This window comes from Macaca mulatta, chromosome 5 (assembly GCF_049350105.2).
Source record: "Macaca mulatta isolate MMU2019108-1 chromosome 5, T2T-MMU8v2.0, whole genome shotgun sequence".
Classification (NCBI taxonomy): Eukaryota; Metazoa; Chordata; class Mammalia; order Primates; family Cercopithecidae; genus Macaca; species Macaca mulatta.
This window is the reverse complement of record NC_133410.1, coordinates 171637034-171654540: the sequence shown is the minus strand read 5'-3', so window position 1 is coordinate 171654540 and position 17507 is coordinate 171637034. Positions and strand designations below refer to the sequence as shown.

Below are 17507 nucleotides of genomic sequence, written 5' to 3'. Positions count from 1 at the left end.
AACAGCAAAGGAGGTTTAGCAATGAACACATGAACCAAAAGGTCTACGGGTTCTGTCACATGCTATACCACCCAGGACCTGCAGGGATCGTAGAGCAATGACATAGTTCATGGGCGGCTCAACTGAAGCACAAGCCAGATATGATGCTCTGCAAGATGAGCTGCCATCCTCCAGGATGCAATATGCAAGTTAAATCAGGGACTAGTGCGTGGTGCTGTGTCTTCAATTGTTAGAATACATGGGTCTGGGATCTAAGGGGTAGAAGTAAGCATTCTCCTGCTAACTATCATCTGTACTTTCTAGCACCATAATATGGCTTCTGCTGATTTAAAGATCCTGGTTCCCAGAGAGGGAAAAGCTTTGAAAAGAGTTACACGAAAAGTTGCCAGCTTTAAAGAGCATTCATCATCCTGGCAGGAATAATACATCCAGATTATTAGGAGGAAGTTGTGATGTCATTACACAGTGGGGGAATGGAGGCATCTCTTTGGCACCTAGCTATCCACTTGGTTTTCTCTTGGTACTCTCTTGCCCAGTTTTCAGGGTAAATAGGTATAATCATCATTGCCTGAGAAAGAACTGGCAGCCAGAGACTGAGAGACTGCAAGGATGAGGATTTGGCTCATGCCCATCAGGTGAGCCACCTAGTCCAGCAGTGGCACCAGCTGAAGGCAAGCAGGATCTAGAATGGATAGCAGGGAAAGGACATAATGAATAATAGTCATGAGGCTCTGTGCTCGCTAGAGTTCATCCCACAAACTTCCCCCATTCCATGTTTCTTCCCAAGAAAAGAGGACTATCAGAATCCTGGAGGAGCTGTTTCCTGAACTTATATGAAGTGGATCCGAGTGGCCAAAGAGTAGATGGCATTAGATGCTGTGATGCACTGTCCAGCTCCCCTTTGAGAACTGAAAGACTTACTCTCCCAGCTGCTGGGAACGATGCCTGCTGATAGAGATCAATGATTGGCCTTCTCCTGTTAACTTAACCTCAAAATCTCCCTTCCCCAGGGCAGCCTGAATCCAACCCATGGTTGATGTGGAGGTGGGGGCTGGGGAGAGGGTTATACAAGTTTGCTGTCTCAGTCATCCCTGAGAAGCCTGAGGAGAAAAAAGTTTGATTCTTTGTCTCAATTCAGGAAGTCTCTGAAGGGTGATTCCAGCTGTAGAGTGTTCCTTGTTAGAAATGCACCTCAGTAAAACTTTTTCCTCTGCAAATACAGCTTCCTCTCCTTCCCTTCTCATCCCAAAAGTTGATGCTGAGAATATGTCAGAAGTTGTAATACACTTCTTGAGCACTACTCTATATCTCAGAGTTCACCTCCTGGGAAGCCAGCTATGACAGTTACATACTACTTCTCTACTACTCTGTTTGCCTTTATTATAATCTGCATAAAATTTTACAATAGCCCTTTTATTTCCCTCCCCTACCCCCATTCAGGTTTTAAAATAGGCCACATAGCTAATGAAATTATACTGCTGTCACATTTCATTTCTCTAAAGATAGTTTTAACAGTCGCCTAGAAAATTGGTGAAAGACTGTTCACTTTTACACATTTAACTGTGAAATCAGGTGATGATTTACATAACAGTAGGTCTTCTACTTTTAGAAGCTTTGGAATTGATTAGATAGTAACTTTTCACTCAAATTTAGCCACAAGTTGTAGGTAGTAACTGATGAGATGAAAATGTAGATAATTCTCTGTTTTCTTTCTTTTGTAATATTTGTAATGTAATTTCTCCTCAATTATTGATCCAGCATCATATTTTCCTCCACAAAACAAATCTATCCCCTCAATTGCATAGGCTTAACATGTTTTTCTTTGTGTTTTTATATGTATTTCTTCTCCTGAATTCCAGAGAAAATATATTTGAAAGAAGACAGAGTAATAAAATATTTAGTGTATTTTGTATATGAAATCACTGTTACTGATGAACTATGCAAAGAGAAAGATAACACAATTTTTCACATTGAAAGTACTACTAAAAATTAGGAAGGAATGAGTTGTTTTACTATTTCTATCTCATACTCTCATAGACATAAAAAATACAATTTTTTGCGGACATTATCATATTAGGTAAATACATTTTCTTGATTGCATTCCTTTAACAGCCAATTTGCAAAATCAGAAATAAATAACCTACTATTATGAAAGAACACAAGATGCTTTTGACTTTGTTTTCAATTTTTACTTCATCTTAAGGCATGTTTCCACGTGCCAGTTTTAATGTCTTGTTTTAAGCACACACAGAAATAAGCTAAAGCTAATAATCTCAGCTTATAAAGCAGATAAGTAGTCAAGACAAAATGTCTATGGCTAATAGAACAAGAAATACAAATTAAATAGATTTTACAATTTTCCAGCTATTATCCTATTTGGAAAAGGTGGAGGGAAGGTGAGGCATCTTATAAATGAAAAAAAAATTTTTGTTTTATTAGGATGCTACTATATGCAGTTGAAAGTTTATGCATGAAGAAATACGAAAGAAGCTTAGAATTTGGAGGATAATAATAAAAAAATAAACAGAAATGGTGAGAAGTGATTGCACATGGGCATGGGATGGAAGTGAGGGGTGCAGAAAAGGTGACTCCTCCTTTGTACTATTCAATGTTTCAAAAGATTTGCTTACATTGTGTTGATTTTAAAAACTGAATTCAAGTTTTCTATGTAAACTCTTAAGATGGTTCAGTGTCTGTAGATCATAAGGTGTTTAGTTACTTCTCCAGGTAAGCACAATTCGTTAGAGATCTGAAAAATCCATAGATGAGCTCCATGTTTGTGTCTTCTTACTCTGTTTCTTGTGCCTCCAATCTGTTATTTTACAATTTGACTATTTCCCCTGGATTAAGTGTTAGAAACAAGGGATTTTTTTCCCCAACATCTTAGTTTTAGATTCGAATCTAGCTTATATGAGTATCAGAACATCTCTTGTTCTCGGTCTTCTCCCTGATTTAACATATTTTGTTTTATAGTCCTTGCTATGGGGAGATGAAGACTTACAATTCACAAATCAGAAAATAAATGCTGATTTGAATTGCACAATCAACAATTGGAAAGATTAATTTATTAATCTTTCTGAGACACTGAGTAGAATAAATATAGTACTTGCCCCAATTGGGTGTAATATCTAGCAAGATAGGAATATAGGATGTCTAAAATAACAATATTATTGATAACGTTGTTACAATAATCCAGTAATGTGGTCAGGAGGGTCTTCCAGGAAGCAGAGCATTTACAGAAAGACCCAGCATGCACTTGGCTGCAGAAGATCAGGGTCCTGATGAGGTGAGCAGTGAAACCATAGGAATGGTATGGAAACAGGATTTGTTATGCTGTATTTCTGCAAAACCAACATGGTGAAGTGGATTTGGTGAGAAGTAGAAATAAAGTGGAGTTTGCAACCTTTTAAATAAACATTGAAAACTGCTGGTAATGTGACTTAAGATTATGTACAGTTTTTTTTGTTAGATGAAGAACATGGATTTTGCTCTGTTGGAAATAGGGAATAATAAAAATTTTTAAGCAGAGGAGTCATATACCAAAATTAAAGTTTTTGGAAACTTGGCAGTAATATGAAACTTTGAGTCTACATTATTTTTAATGATCTAACTCTTAGCAGTTTTTAGAACACTGGTAGACAGTGATTTGAAAGCAATAAGTATCTCACTACAATATAAATAACATTTTTGAGCCGTGACATATTTAAAAATGCTTTTACATTTTTTAATATTTACATTTTACACGTCTAAAATTTTTCTTATTCAAGAGAATTTAATTATTTGCATCATAAAATATCTTAAGAATTTTAAATTCGTATTATTAGAATTTTTATAATATTTTAAAAGAATGTAACTGTATTAGTCAGGGTTCTCTAAAGGGACAGTACGAGTAGGATAGATGTATGTATGAAAGGAAGCTTACTAAGGATTATTGACTCACATGATCCCAAGGTGAAGTCTCACAATAGGCCGCCTGCAAGCTGAGGAGCAAGGACGCCAGTCCGAGTCCCAAAACCTCAGAAATAGAGAAACCAACGGTGCAGCCTTCAGTCTGTGGCTGAATGCCTGAGAGGCCCTGGCAAACCACTGGTGTAGGTCCAACAGTGCAAAAGCTGAAGAACTTGGAGTCTGATGTTCCAGGGGAGGAAGCATCCAGCATGGGAGAAAGATGGGAGCCAGAAGATTCAGCCAGTCTAATCCTTCCACATTCCTCTGCCTGCTTTTATCCGAGCTGCTCTGGCAGCTGATTGGATGGTATTCACACACATTGAGGGTGGGTCTGCCTTTCCCAACCCACTGACTCAAATGTTAATCTCCTTTGGCAACACCCTCACAGACACACCCAGGAACAATACTTTGCATCCTTTAATCCAATCAAGTTGACAACATTAACCATCACAGCAAGCAACCAACCAACAGTTTACAGAATATGTGAAAATATTTCTTATTATAAGACATCTTCCCTGCAGTCAATAACTCAAAGCTTTCACTTGTCTTTTCCCTACAAAATGAAGTGATTGACCTAAATGCTTGGTAATGCCTGATTTAATTTAACCACAGCTTTTGGTGATATTTATAATTCTGAGCAATCAAAGATCTATACTTGTAATACTATAATTTTGTCTTGATTTTGTACTTTAATAGATTTTTCACTAAGCACTTATTCTTTGCATTGACATGGCAATCTACAAGTGAAAAGGAGTGATTTTAGGAATGGATAGAGTTACATCAATATGGCTCTGTGTAATGCAATATTCATTTGTACTCATATCAATTTCATTCTTTCTCTCTATAATCAGCTGTTTCCCACCAACATTTAGAAGAAACTGTTTCTATCATCTGCTTTACACTGAAAACAGAATTTGTGTTGGTTAGTTTACTCTTTTCTTTCCTTTTAGACAAGAGTGAAATCTAGTGACTGATTTTCAGAAAACAACACAAGTTACTTATTTCTCTTTCCTAGTTCACTAAGTGCAAGCTCACATATAAATCAAATTGTCAGAAGTTGTTCTTTTTATTGGTATATCCTTCAATGTCAATTCTATCTGAGGCACATTCTTATAACTAGATTATGGGAAATAGGAACTTAAACATTTTCTAGTGAAACTGGCAACACTTTTAGCAACCAATCAATCACTTTGGTCTTGTGATTTGTAGAATCTACTTTCCTGATACTCTCACAGTTAAATGAAATAAACGTCCTTTCAAGGCCTGTTCAATACAAGCTCCTAGGATTCTATTTGCATATACCAAAAGGTAAAATTCGAAAAGGAAATTGTTGTCGCCCTCTTTTTTTTTCTAATTTGAAGAAAAATTAAAATTATTTTTGCCAGTTCTCAGGTCCAGAAAGTCACTGATATGCTGCTATTTATGGTTAAAATTTCAAGTAAGTGGATCTGGGACTGTATTCCAGATGAAATGTCTTTTCTTAGCAACGTAAATGACTCTGTGCTCTGCAGAGGAATTTAAAAAGAAATACATAGATCATACTCTATGGCAGTTCTAAGGGCAAAACCGAAGAGAAGAATAATACAATGAATTATTTATGGAATCGAAAATCCTAAAATAACAGCTCTGAGGATAAAAACTAAAGAGCTTTACACTACTTTGTATCAGGTATGGCAGAACAGAAAGTAATTATCAATTAAGCATATTACTATGTTACTAAAATAATAGAATATAAATAAAGTTGATGAGTAGTAAATTACGCAGTCACAAAATCCTTGAGAAACAGAGGTAAATGGTACAAATAATCACCACCATCTCTCTTTATCTCAATGATACCTGAAAGAAGCATATGTAATTTAAGGAAAAGATCACCTCACATCACAGTTTGCCTATTTCTCTACTACAGTTCTTGGCATGTTGCATAATTATTATTTATCTCACTTTTCCCCTCTACATCACATTAATTATTTATGCTTGGCACTTAGTACTAAATACGTATTTGTGAACTGAAACTTAATAAGTGAATGACTGAGGAAAATTTAAAAATATACCACCTCATTGATAGTTTTGTTTTTCTCAATCTTCAGTGGGCTCCAAAGAAACCTGAATTTTTTGCTCACTAAAAAGTCTATGAGAGTTTAACTCAGAGTGACAGGGTATTGGAAAACTAGTTATTGCCTGGGAGGTATGTAGCCACTGAAGAACTTTCTGGCAGAACATCCAAAGGATACATCAGTTTGAAAAATCTTCCCTTGTGTCTGCATATTACTTTCAGATGCCTTTGAGAGAAGCATTTGTCTGAATTCCCTCCTTGGAATGGAGTTAGAATAGGGGAAGAAAGTCTGGCTTTATGGGGACTCTTTTGTAGTACGTGTGCTTGAAGGTATTTTAGAAAGAGCATTTTATAGATTGCTAGGTCAAAACCAAAATCAACATTCCAAAAAGCATTCCGAATCCAAATGAGGCAATATAAACAAAGAAAAAAAAAAAAAAAAAAGAAGGCAAATGTGAAGGCTTGGAGCTCGGGAACCAACGAAGAGAGTTCTTGCAAAGACAGAAAGAAGACAAGTCTAGAGAAATCTCCACAAAAAATATCCTAGAGGAGATTTTTTTTTTTTTTTTCATTTGCTGCCTTTGTCCTCTGGAATTATCCTGAGAGTAAATAAAGTTCCATTGAAGAGTGGGCACTTCTGGGTTGGGCATTGCTTTTTATTGGAGTATTAAAGTGGTGAAAATGTGTATTGCTATCCTCCTTCCGAGACTCACTAAATCAAAATCTCTTAAAAACAGGGTTCAGGGGTGTATGTTTGTGTTTCACAAGCTCCACATGTGAAACTTATTTTCTCTACAGAAATGGAATTAATGATTCCAATAATTGAAACTATTTATTTCCCCATTACACTCTTAGGAGTATCTATTTAATTTCAGCCTTCAAAGTCAAACGTGATACACAAATCAACACTTCAGAGTTTATTAAATAAGCAATAAGCAGTTTTCAAAGGGCTCACAGCCATGTATTTTAATCTTGTGAATAAACAGATCCAGGGGTTTGACCCTCCCAAGCCATAAACCTACTTTTCTTTCATTAATCTTTTGTATTTTTTGTTACAGTTCCATTTATTTCTGCTCTGATCTTTATTATTTCTTTTCTTCTACTAATTTTGAGTTTGGTTTGCTTTTGGTTTTCTATTTTTTTAAGATGCATTTTAGGGTATTTATTTGAAGTTTTTCTACTTTTTTGATGTAGTCACTTATTATAAACTTTCCCTTTAGTATTGCTTTCGGTGTATCCCACAGGTTTTGGTAGGCTGTGTTTCCATTTTCGTTTGTTTAAACAATTTTTTAAAATATCCATCTTCGTTTCTTCATCAGCTCACTGGTCATTTAGGAGCACACTGTTTAATTTCCACATGTTTATATAGTTTCCAAAGTTCCTCTTATTATTGATTTCCACTTTCACTCAATTGTGGTAACAGAAGGTATGTGATATGACTTCAAATTTTTTGATGTTTTTTAAGACTTGTCCTATGGCTTAACATATGGTCTATCCTTGAGAATGATCCACGTGTTGAAGAGAAGAATGTGTATTCTGCAACTACTGGATTCAATGTTCTTTAAGTGTCTATTAAGTCAATGTGGTCTGCAGTGCAGATTAACTCTAATGTTTCTTTTTTGATTTTCTATCAGGATGATCTGTCCAATGCTGACATTGGGTTGTCAGGATCTCCAGCTACTATTGCATTGGCTTCTATCTTTCTTTAAAGATCTAATAATATTTGCTTTATATATTTGGGTGCTCCAGTGTTGGGTACATGTGTATTTACAATTGTGATTTTCTTTGGTTGAATTGAACACTTTATCATTATATAATGACGTTTTTGTCTTGAAGTCTATTTTATCTAACACATCTGCTCTTTTTTGGTTTCCATTTTCATGGAATGTTTTTTGTCAACCCTTTATTTTCAGTCTATGAGTGTCTTTATAAGTAAAGTGAGATTCTTGTTGGTGACATATAGTTGGATCTTGTTATTTATCCATTCAGTCAGTCTTTTGATTGCAAAGTTTAGTCCATTTATACTTAGTGGTATTATTGATATTTAAGGGCCTACTACTGCCATTTTGTTGTTTTCTTGTTATTTTATGTCTCTTCTTCTCCTTCCTTCCTTGCTTCCTTCCTTCCTTCCTTCCTTCCTTCCTTCCTTCCTTCCTTCCTTCCTTCTTTCCTTCCTTCCTTTCTTCCCGTAAAGGTGATTTTCTCTGGTAGCATGTTTTAGTTTTTGATTTTTATTTTTTTGTGTATCTATTGTAGGTTTCTTGATTTGATGTTACCACGAGGCTTGCAAATAATATTTTATAACCAATTATTTTAAACGAATGACAACGCTGGTTACAACCAAAAAAACAAAAAACAAAAAACAAAAAAACACAACGAACAAACAAGGAAAAAGAAAACTAAGGAAATCTATACTTTAAGTCCATTCCCTTCCTCCCGTTGACTTATTGTTGTTTCTATTTATATCTTTTTATACTACCTATCTTTTGAAAAGTTGTAGTTGTTATTTTTGATGTTTATATTTTAGTCTTTCTACTTGACATATCAGTGGTTTACACTCTGCAATTACAGTGTTAGAGTATTCTGTGTACTTATCATTATTAATGAGTTTTATACATTCAAATGATTTCTTATTGTTTAACATCCTTTTCTTTCAGATTGAAGAACTTCTTTCGGCATTTCTTGTAGGACAGTTCTGGTGTTGATGAAATCTCTCAGCTTTTGTTTGCCTGGGAAAGTCTTTATTTCTCTTTTTGGTTTGAAGGATATTTTTGCTAGATACAGTATTCTAGAATGAAAGTTATTTTTCTTTCAGCACTTTGAATATGTCATCCCAGTCCTTCCTGGCCTATAAGGTCTCCACTGAGAAGCCTGTTGCCAGACATATCAGAGCTCCCTTGTGTGTTATTATTTTTTTCTTTTTCCACTTTAAAAATCCCTGTTGTATCCTTGATTTTTGGGAGGTTGGTTATTAAATGCCTGTAGGCAGTCTTATTTGAGTTAAATAAGACTCTGGTATTCTATGACCTTTTTGTACCTGAATACTGATATCATTCTTTAGGTTTGGAAGGTTTCTGTTATTTCTTTGAATAAACTTTCTATCCCAATCTGTCTCTCTGTCTCCTCTTTCAGGCCAGTAACTCCTTTATTCACCCCTTTGAAGTCATTTTCTAAATTTTATAGGTCTACTTTATTCTTTTTTATACTTTTAACTTTTTTCTCTGCCTGTATATTTTCAAATAGCCTGTCTTCAAACTCACTTATTCTTTCTTCTGCTTTATCAACTTTGCTGTCGAGAGACTCTGTTGCATTTTTCAGTTTGTCAACTGAATTTTTCAGCCTTAGAATTTCTGCTTGATTTTTATTGAAATATCTCAATCTCTTTGTCGAATTTCTTCAGTAGTATTCTGATTTCCTTCTCTGTGTGTTACTGAAGTTCACTGAACTTCCTCAAAACAGCTATGTTGAATTATCTGCCTGAAAGGTCACACATCTCTGTCACTCCAGGATTGGTCACTGATTCTTTATTTAGTTCATTTGGTGAAGTCATATTTTTCTAGATGTTCTTGATACTTGTAGGTATTCCTTAATTTCTGGACATTAAAGAGTCAGGTATTCTAATATTCACAGTTTGGACTTGTTTGTGCCTGTCCTTCTTGAGAAGGATTTCCAGGTGTTCAAATAATTGAGTATTGTGGGCCTTGTGCGTTGGCTCACGACTGTAATCCCAGCATTTTGGGAGGCTGAGGAGGGCAGATCACCTGAGGTCAGGAGTTTGAGACTAGCCTGACCAACATGGAGACACCTCGTCTCTACTAAAAATACAAAATTAGCCAGGTGTGGTGGCGCATGCCTGTAGTCCCAGCTACTCGGGAGGCTGAGGCAGGAGAATCGCTTGAACCCCAATCATGGAGGTTGTGGTGAGCCGAGATCGCGCCATTGCACTCCAATCTGGGCAACAAGAGCAAAACTCCGTCTCCAAAAAAAAAATTAAAAAAAAAAAAAATTGAGTATAGTAATTTAAGTCATTGATCACTGTAGCCGTAATTGCACTAGGGGGCGCTCCAAGCCCAGTAACGCTGTAATTTTTGTAGCCTGGTAGAGGTGCTGCTTTGGTGGGCTTGTGTAAGACCCAAGAGAACTCCCTAGGTTCCTAGATTACTAGGCAAAGTTTCTCATTCTCTTCCCTCACTTTCCCCCAAACAGAAGGAGTTGCTTTCTCTGTGCTGGACTGCTTACAGTTAGGGGAAGGGTGACACAAGCACTCCCATGGCTACTAGAGCTGACGTCTCACTGGGTCACGTTCGCCCCAAGTCCACTGGCTGTGATCCCAAAGCAGCACCAGGACTTGCCCCCGGTTTTCTTGTGACTCGACTGCCTTTCAAATTTATTCTAAAGGCCCCAGGTCACTTTAGTCAATTGGTGGTGGAGCTAGCTGGAAATCTGGTTCCTACTGCTAGGGTGGAGGATTCCACTCTGGCCCAGAAATGGTCTAAATGCTTCCTCTGTGGGCATCAGCAGAATTCTGCCTTGTTATTCTCCACTGTGACAAGGTAACACTGAGTTCCCATGCAGAGTCCCACAATTACTCACCGTCCCCATCCCCCAAGTACACAGATGTTCTCTCTGTGCTGTGCTGCCAGGGGATGGGAGAAGGGTGGTATAGGCAATGTAAGACTGTCTTTCTCGCCCTCTGTGGTGCCTCTTTCCTTAATATGCCATTAAAACCAGGTGCTGTCATTGCTCACCTGTATTTTGGTTCGTATAAGGGTGCTTTCTTGCATAGATAGTTGTTCAATTGGTGTTCCTGTAGGGGGAGGATCACTGGAGGGTTTTATTTAGCCATGCTCCGCCTCCTTCTGGATGTGTATCTTTTGAAATACATTTATAGTCATTCCAACCCAATATTTATGGAAGCTAACCTTAGAAACTGACTTGTATATCTCTGCATCACAAAAATATTAAATATATATTTAAAATATAAGGAAGCATATTTAATTACATTACTGTCATTAAACAGTAATAACATAATGAATGTTAGTGAAAGGAAATGCATTATAGCATTTACAATGAAAATTAAAGGGTATGTATTATTCATTTTTATTAGAGTCTTCTAAAATGTACATTTAATATAACATTTATAATGTGTATAATACTATAGCTAGTATATAATATATACTATTTACCCATCAATAAATATCAGGATTAAATGCTATAATTTTTTGAACTTATGGTGTATACATTATATCTTTTAATATAAAAAAATAAAAAAGGGATAGAATTGGTGAAGAATATTTTATTTAGCTTTTATACCCACAGACATGATCTTTAAATCCTGGTCATCCTTCCATTTTAAGGCTATGAATTAGGGGAATCCTGCCTATAACCTGTCAGGTTAAATTCTGTGGCTGCCCAGAAATAGGCATTGTGAGGTTATTCCTGAATCTTGACATGACCCAGCACTGCCAACTGTCAGTGAGAGCGTGACTGAAGAATGGCTCTCAGAACTGAATTCTGTGGTTGGAGAGTGCTCCTAATGAGCCACAAAAACAAAACAAAACAAAAAACAAAAAACAAAACAAAAGACTTTTTTTACTATATAAATTTATGGGAAGAAAGAAGCCAATAAGAGTTATCTTATTTAAATAACATAGCATATTATACTGTACATTTGTGTTATGGAGGATGGATAGAATACCTAAAATTTCTTGTCCACTTAGTGTGTGTCTACTTTTAACAATTACTCAGTTACTCATGATAGCTCAGCAAAAATCTAGACCACCTTAAAAGAACATATTTTAGATTATCTAAGTGGCAAATACATTTTTAAAAATTAAAAAAAAAAGGAAAATCATATGCTAAGATTTTAGATGGAGAAGCAGCCTCGTCACTTATCTCTCCATTTTCCACAAGTCCTTTTTCATTTGATCCACAACTCTTTCTAGATTTTTCAGCATCTCCTTGGTGCTGTTCACAAACCCAGAGGCAAAGGATCCTCAGTGGAATAGTGAGTCTGCACGCTTCACGGCAGCCTCGAGAATCTGAGGCTCTTTCTGAGGATCTTAGTTTTACTTTCTTTGGTTCTCCTTGATCTCATGTTTACAGATGATCCATCACAGTGCATACTGATTTCCATTCTTAATTACAGGATAGAGTACAGTGAATGCTACATAATATTTTTGACATTCGGTCATTCCAATTTATTGAGAAAGCAACAAATTCATGCTAATGGTATTCTTATAGATATAACATTTAACAGTTTTTATTTTATAAGAATACAGTATTAGGTTACACAATTCTCAGTCTGAATTTTCTCTCTCAAAGTATATTTACAATCTATTTCCATGGTTAAAAATACATTGCATAGTATCATATCATATTTGTTAATTTAAAGGATGAATGTTTTTTCTCTCTCTAATAAATTATTTTTTTAAATAGGAACAATCACACCAAATGTTTAAAAAGTCAATTTAATACTATACAAAATAAAGATTGTTACAGAATAAAGTATTAACAGATACTTTTAAATCCATTTGTTTTTAAGGACAACAAATTTAACCAGTTGAAATGTGTTATATCTTTTGTACATGACAGGTATAGAGAAATGATTTATTAATTTGAGTGAGATTTAATAATACAGTTTCATGAAGCATCTGGTCCTACTGCTGACTAATCCTATTTATTAGAGGTATAGACAGTACGACATGGTTACCAAAACAGTGGTTCCATCATCAGACTGTCTAGCTTTGGATTACAGGGGTGATGTGAGGCAATTCACAAAGGGTCATTATGAAGATCTAATGAAATTATAAACAGAATGTCATTGGCACATAGTAGCATGCATTAAATGATAGTTCTTATCATTAATTTGGTTTTCATGTTACTAGAAAGCTCTTTCTTATAACAAGTTGAAAACCATCTACCTGTGTTCCCCAACTTTTGTTCCTTGTTCACCCTTCTGTGTGAGCCTATATAATGGGATTTCTGGGGTAATTAAAGAAATTATCTCCATCCCTTCATTCACATCAATCTCCCTTTCAGTCTTGCAGTAGTGTCTTCAATTTAATAACTAGAGTTTATTTTTCCACAATGTGATATTATGGCAGATGCACCTCAGAGACTTAATGCATTCGTTGATCACAAGTCTTTAATATCTCAGTGTTATTTCATTTCATGACTCTACAATAGGCCCCGTGACAGGATAGGAAGGGAAAAGGGCTAAAACCATAGTTTGGGCATTAGTCCTGAAGGGTGGTCCTCCATTTGACTAAATGGAATTTCTCAGAGCTTTATGTTTAGCCCAAGCCCCACTGTTCTGTACCATTGCACTTTTGATCTTGGCTGCATTTTGAAAGTTGGGCTGCACTGTCAAATATTATGTGATTAATCCTTTCTCAACTTTGACAGGCTGTCAAATCCAATCATAATAAGAACGTGCATAAATATGTGACCTGCCCCCTTTTTATTGCCATATATATATGACAAAATAGAAAGAGAGGGTTAGAGTTTGAAATTGTCAGGTCAAACAATTTGATTTTGCATTTTGGGGTCTTGCAGATTTGGTCTGTTTCTCCAGCTCACACTGTCATCTGAGGCAAGGCTGCTTCCTTCAGTCCTTGGATTCTTCGCCTATGATAGCTCTGCTATTCTGTTTGTACTCAGAGGCAGCTGCCTAGAGGCATGGGAACTGCTGTGGCTCTGTACTCATCTCTGGAAAATCTTACTTCTTTCTAGAATGTTATTCTTTAAGTGTTTGTGTGTGTGTGTGTGTGTGTGTGTGTGTGTGTGGTTGTTACTTTTCATTAACTCCATGGAAAAGAATGGTTCTTATTTTGTCCAGGTTTCTCTTATTACTGTGTTTTCACATCCTAGCAACTGGAAGCAGAAGAATTTCTTTTCTTTTCTTTTTTTCTTTTCTTTTTTCTTTTCTCTTCTCTTCTTTTCTTTTCTCTTTTTTCCCCTCTCTTCCCCTCCCCTCCCCTCTCTTCTTCTCTTTTTTTGAGACAAGGTCTCACTCTGTTGCCCAGGCTGGAGTGCATGTGCAATGGTGTGAACACGGCTTACTGCAGCCTCAACATACTGGATTCAAGTGATCCTCCCACCTCAGCCTTCTGAGTTGCTAGGACTACAGGCATGCACCACCTTGCCTGACTAATTTTTGTATTTTTTACACAGACGGTATTTCACCATGTTTCCCAGGCTGGTTTCGAACTCCTGTGTTCAAACAATCTGCCCACCTCAGCCTCCCTAAGTGCTAAGATTAGAGATCTGAGCCACTGCCCCTGGCCAGAAGGCATTCTTTCATATAAGAAAAATAAGTTTTATCAGAAAAGTGGTGTTCTGTCTCTAATGTTGGTACATTTTATGTTTATGGGAAATAAATAATAAATCATAATGGATTTTAAGAATCCATTAAAAGAATATTAAGGCACCAATTAATTGTGTATTTCCTCATTTAAACCAAGTTGCAAAAGTGACTTTGCAAACTGATTGCTCTTTTCTAAAATATAAATAGAATCATTAAGAACTAAAAATAGTTTTAAAATGATCTCATGTTTTTTAGGTCAGCTTGTGAGGTTTCGCTGATGCTTTCAGTGAGATAGCTAACTAGGTTGAAAGTGTTCCCATCATAACTGGGGAAAGCAAAACCTGGAATCCCTCTCTGAATTTTTTTTAGGTAATCTTTGCTACTTCTTGGTTATGTTAGCAGTATAAATGTTTACTGATATATTTTCTCATAACCAAAATTTTGGTTCACATTCTTGAAGAAAACACTCCTTCGGCCTTACCTTAGAGGGAGTTAATTAACATTTGGATTATCTAAAGTGTCCTAATCAGAGACAATCTAGGGGTGGTTTGATAGCCTTTGAACACTAATCAGAAGCTCTCACTCCAAAGGCTTTAATGTAACTACCTGTAATTAACCCTAGTTGGTCGTTAATTAGCACAGTAAATTCTTAAGAAAATTGTCTTAGTCCATTTGGGGATGCTATAAAAAATACCATGAACTGGGTGGCTTACAAACAACTGAAATTTATTTCTCACAGTTCTAGAGGTTGGGAAGTCTAAGATCGAAGCACCAACAGATTTGATGTCTGATGAGGACCTGCTCCTGATTCATAGACGGCTGTTTTCTTGCCGTGTTCTCACTTGGCAGAAGCAGGGAACTCTGGTATTTTCAGGCTCTTATAAGGGCACTGATGGACAGTATGAGTATCACCATCTTGGACAAGCACTGTTATTTTAAAATTCACCTTAATCAAACACCGCCTAAATTCAAAGGGCATCAGCCTTATGGCTAAGGTCAGCATGACCATAAACCACATATAACAGCTCCAACCATAAACATACCAAACTCTTCCCAGACCAGAGACATGCTAGCCCTCAGATAACCCACCTCTGGCCAGAAAGATGTCAGCCCCAAGATAACCTCCCCTCCGCCCAGAGACATTCCAACCCTGCCATAAAACTTCTCTCTCACACAGAAACATTCCAAGCTTGGAATAAACTCCCTCACCCTAAAACCAATATATACTCTTAGTCGGTAAAAGAAAGCCCTCCTGACTGAAATCAACCGGAAGTCCCTCTTGGGTTTTGTCTCTAAAAACATTTGACTGTTAACCTGTGTTTTGTGTTTCTTTTCTCTTTCTTTAACTCTTAACACTGATCTCAAACTTACACTGCCAAAAGATCTTAGAATTGATACTGTCACACTGGGGATTAGGATCAACACATGTCGATGATTTTCACTGATGAAATGAAAAGAGTTCAATGTATGTGAAATGACTAGAATTATTGTACCACCCCTTCCAAACTTTTCTGAATAAGGAATAAGAATCTAAAAGTCAAGTAGCCTATACATTTCTGAATAGCCTGGTAAAATTGTGGATTACATGTGTCTTTTGAAGGTTTCTGTCACTTGGTTCCATCTAGAAGATTAGCTGAATTTTGTCACTACAATATTGTAGTATCTGTTTGGTTATATTCCTTGTTGCTGGATTGATAAATAATAACCTTAGGTATTAATGCCAACCCTGTACTTATTTCTAGTTAATCAAATAGTAATAGGAAAGGAGAGGTTGTAAGTATGTTGAGTGTTGTAGTTGACATGGCAAATGAATGTGCAGAATAAATGGAATACAAGGAAGACCGGGCACTTCTAAATGACTACTAAAACAGAAATGAAGAAATTCATAGAGAAGCTGCTGCTTGAAGTAAGCTTTAAAGATGACTAAGTAGTCGATGAAGGAACAATAGTGCAGGGCTGGCTATGGCAACAGAACAGGTGAGAGATTGTGTTATTTTCATGGAAGTGAAAGTAACCCAGTGTGACTGAAGAATAGGCTGTCTTCACATGAAATAGTTTGTCCACCTTGTGAACAACTTTGGTTTTATTTTCAATCATTGCAAAGTAATGAAAAGTTTTTATGCAAGGCAATAGATTGAATTTGCACCTTAGATAGATTATTCTGATAACGGTGGCCTTTCCTGCTAGCAAAAAGATCAGTTAAAAGATTGAAACAGAGACTGTTAGATGTTCACCAAACCCATTTTCTCTTTCTCTCAAACACACACTAGATTATATAACGTGGACAAAGCCATAGAAATGAATTCCAGCCAAAGGGAAGTAGATAGAAGTGAAATGTGTTATGTCCAGGCCTGCTGCACAAAACCTGTCGGCATGTAATTCTGCTCGTTCTTTACTTGTAGGAAGCAATATGTAATATGATAGAACCACTAGATGGATGTTGCCTGGGTTGCTCAGTCATTATTTGAAGGAGAACCACCTGTGACATTAGAAAACCTATTTGGACATTTTGTGGGTAAAAATTAAATTTCTGTTGTGTCAAGCCACTGAGATTTTGAGATCAATATGATATAGCAGATTCCTTTAAACACAACATATTATTATTAGAGTTTTGTGAGGGATGACAAGATCCTGAAATACTACAGTGGTTGTGAGGACAGAAAGAAATGGCCATTTACATTAGATGTTTAGGAGATAGAAGTATGGAGGGAATGTTGACTGATTTAACGTGCAGTAAACAGAAGCACAGAGGATTCCTTCTAACTTTTCATCTTGGGCAAGTGGGAATATGATAAAGTAGTAACAGGAATCACTGGGTGACATAAGGTGTTTTGGAAAGATAAGTATGAATATGAACCTACTGCTGTTAGGTGTAACTGTTTGGAAGATTGCTTAATTTGCTTATACTTTTTTATTCTTTCCCATTTTTTGCCGTGTTAATGTGGGTAGAGTATACTTCTTTGCTCCATTGATTTGGGGTTGGACCATGTGATTTTTCTTGGACCAGTGAAATGAGGGCAGGAACTTTGGTGTTCCAGTTTCAAGCAGAGGTGTTAATAGAAACCACTCCCCGCGAGTGCTCTTACTCCCTAATGTAAGGACATCATCATAACCCAGGAATTACTTCTTCCACCATCCCCACAGTTATTAAAAATAATCTGGAGAAGAACTGCCACAGTTGACACTCAGATCGCATGA

General features: G+C 36.4%; 1 long non-coding RNA gene across 1 annotated transcript in view; it reads right to left on the bottom strand.

Annotated features, from left to right (window-relative positions):
* LOC106998558 (uncharacterized) overlaps nucleotides 1–4222 on the bottom strand; it is a 74871-nt gene extending 70649 nt beyond the window's left edge. The window contains exon 1 of the long non-coding RNA XR_013417581.1: nucleotides 3941–4222. This is a non-coding gene — a long non-coding RNA (uncharacterized LOC106998558). The remainder of the gene's footprint in view (nucleotides 1–3940) is intronic.
* Nucleotides 4223–17507: the final 13285 nt, after the last annotated feature.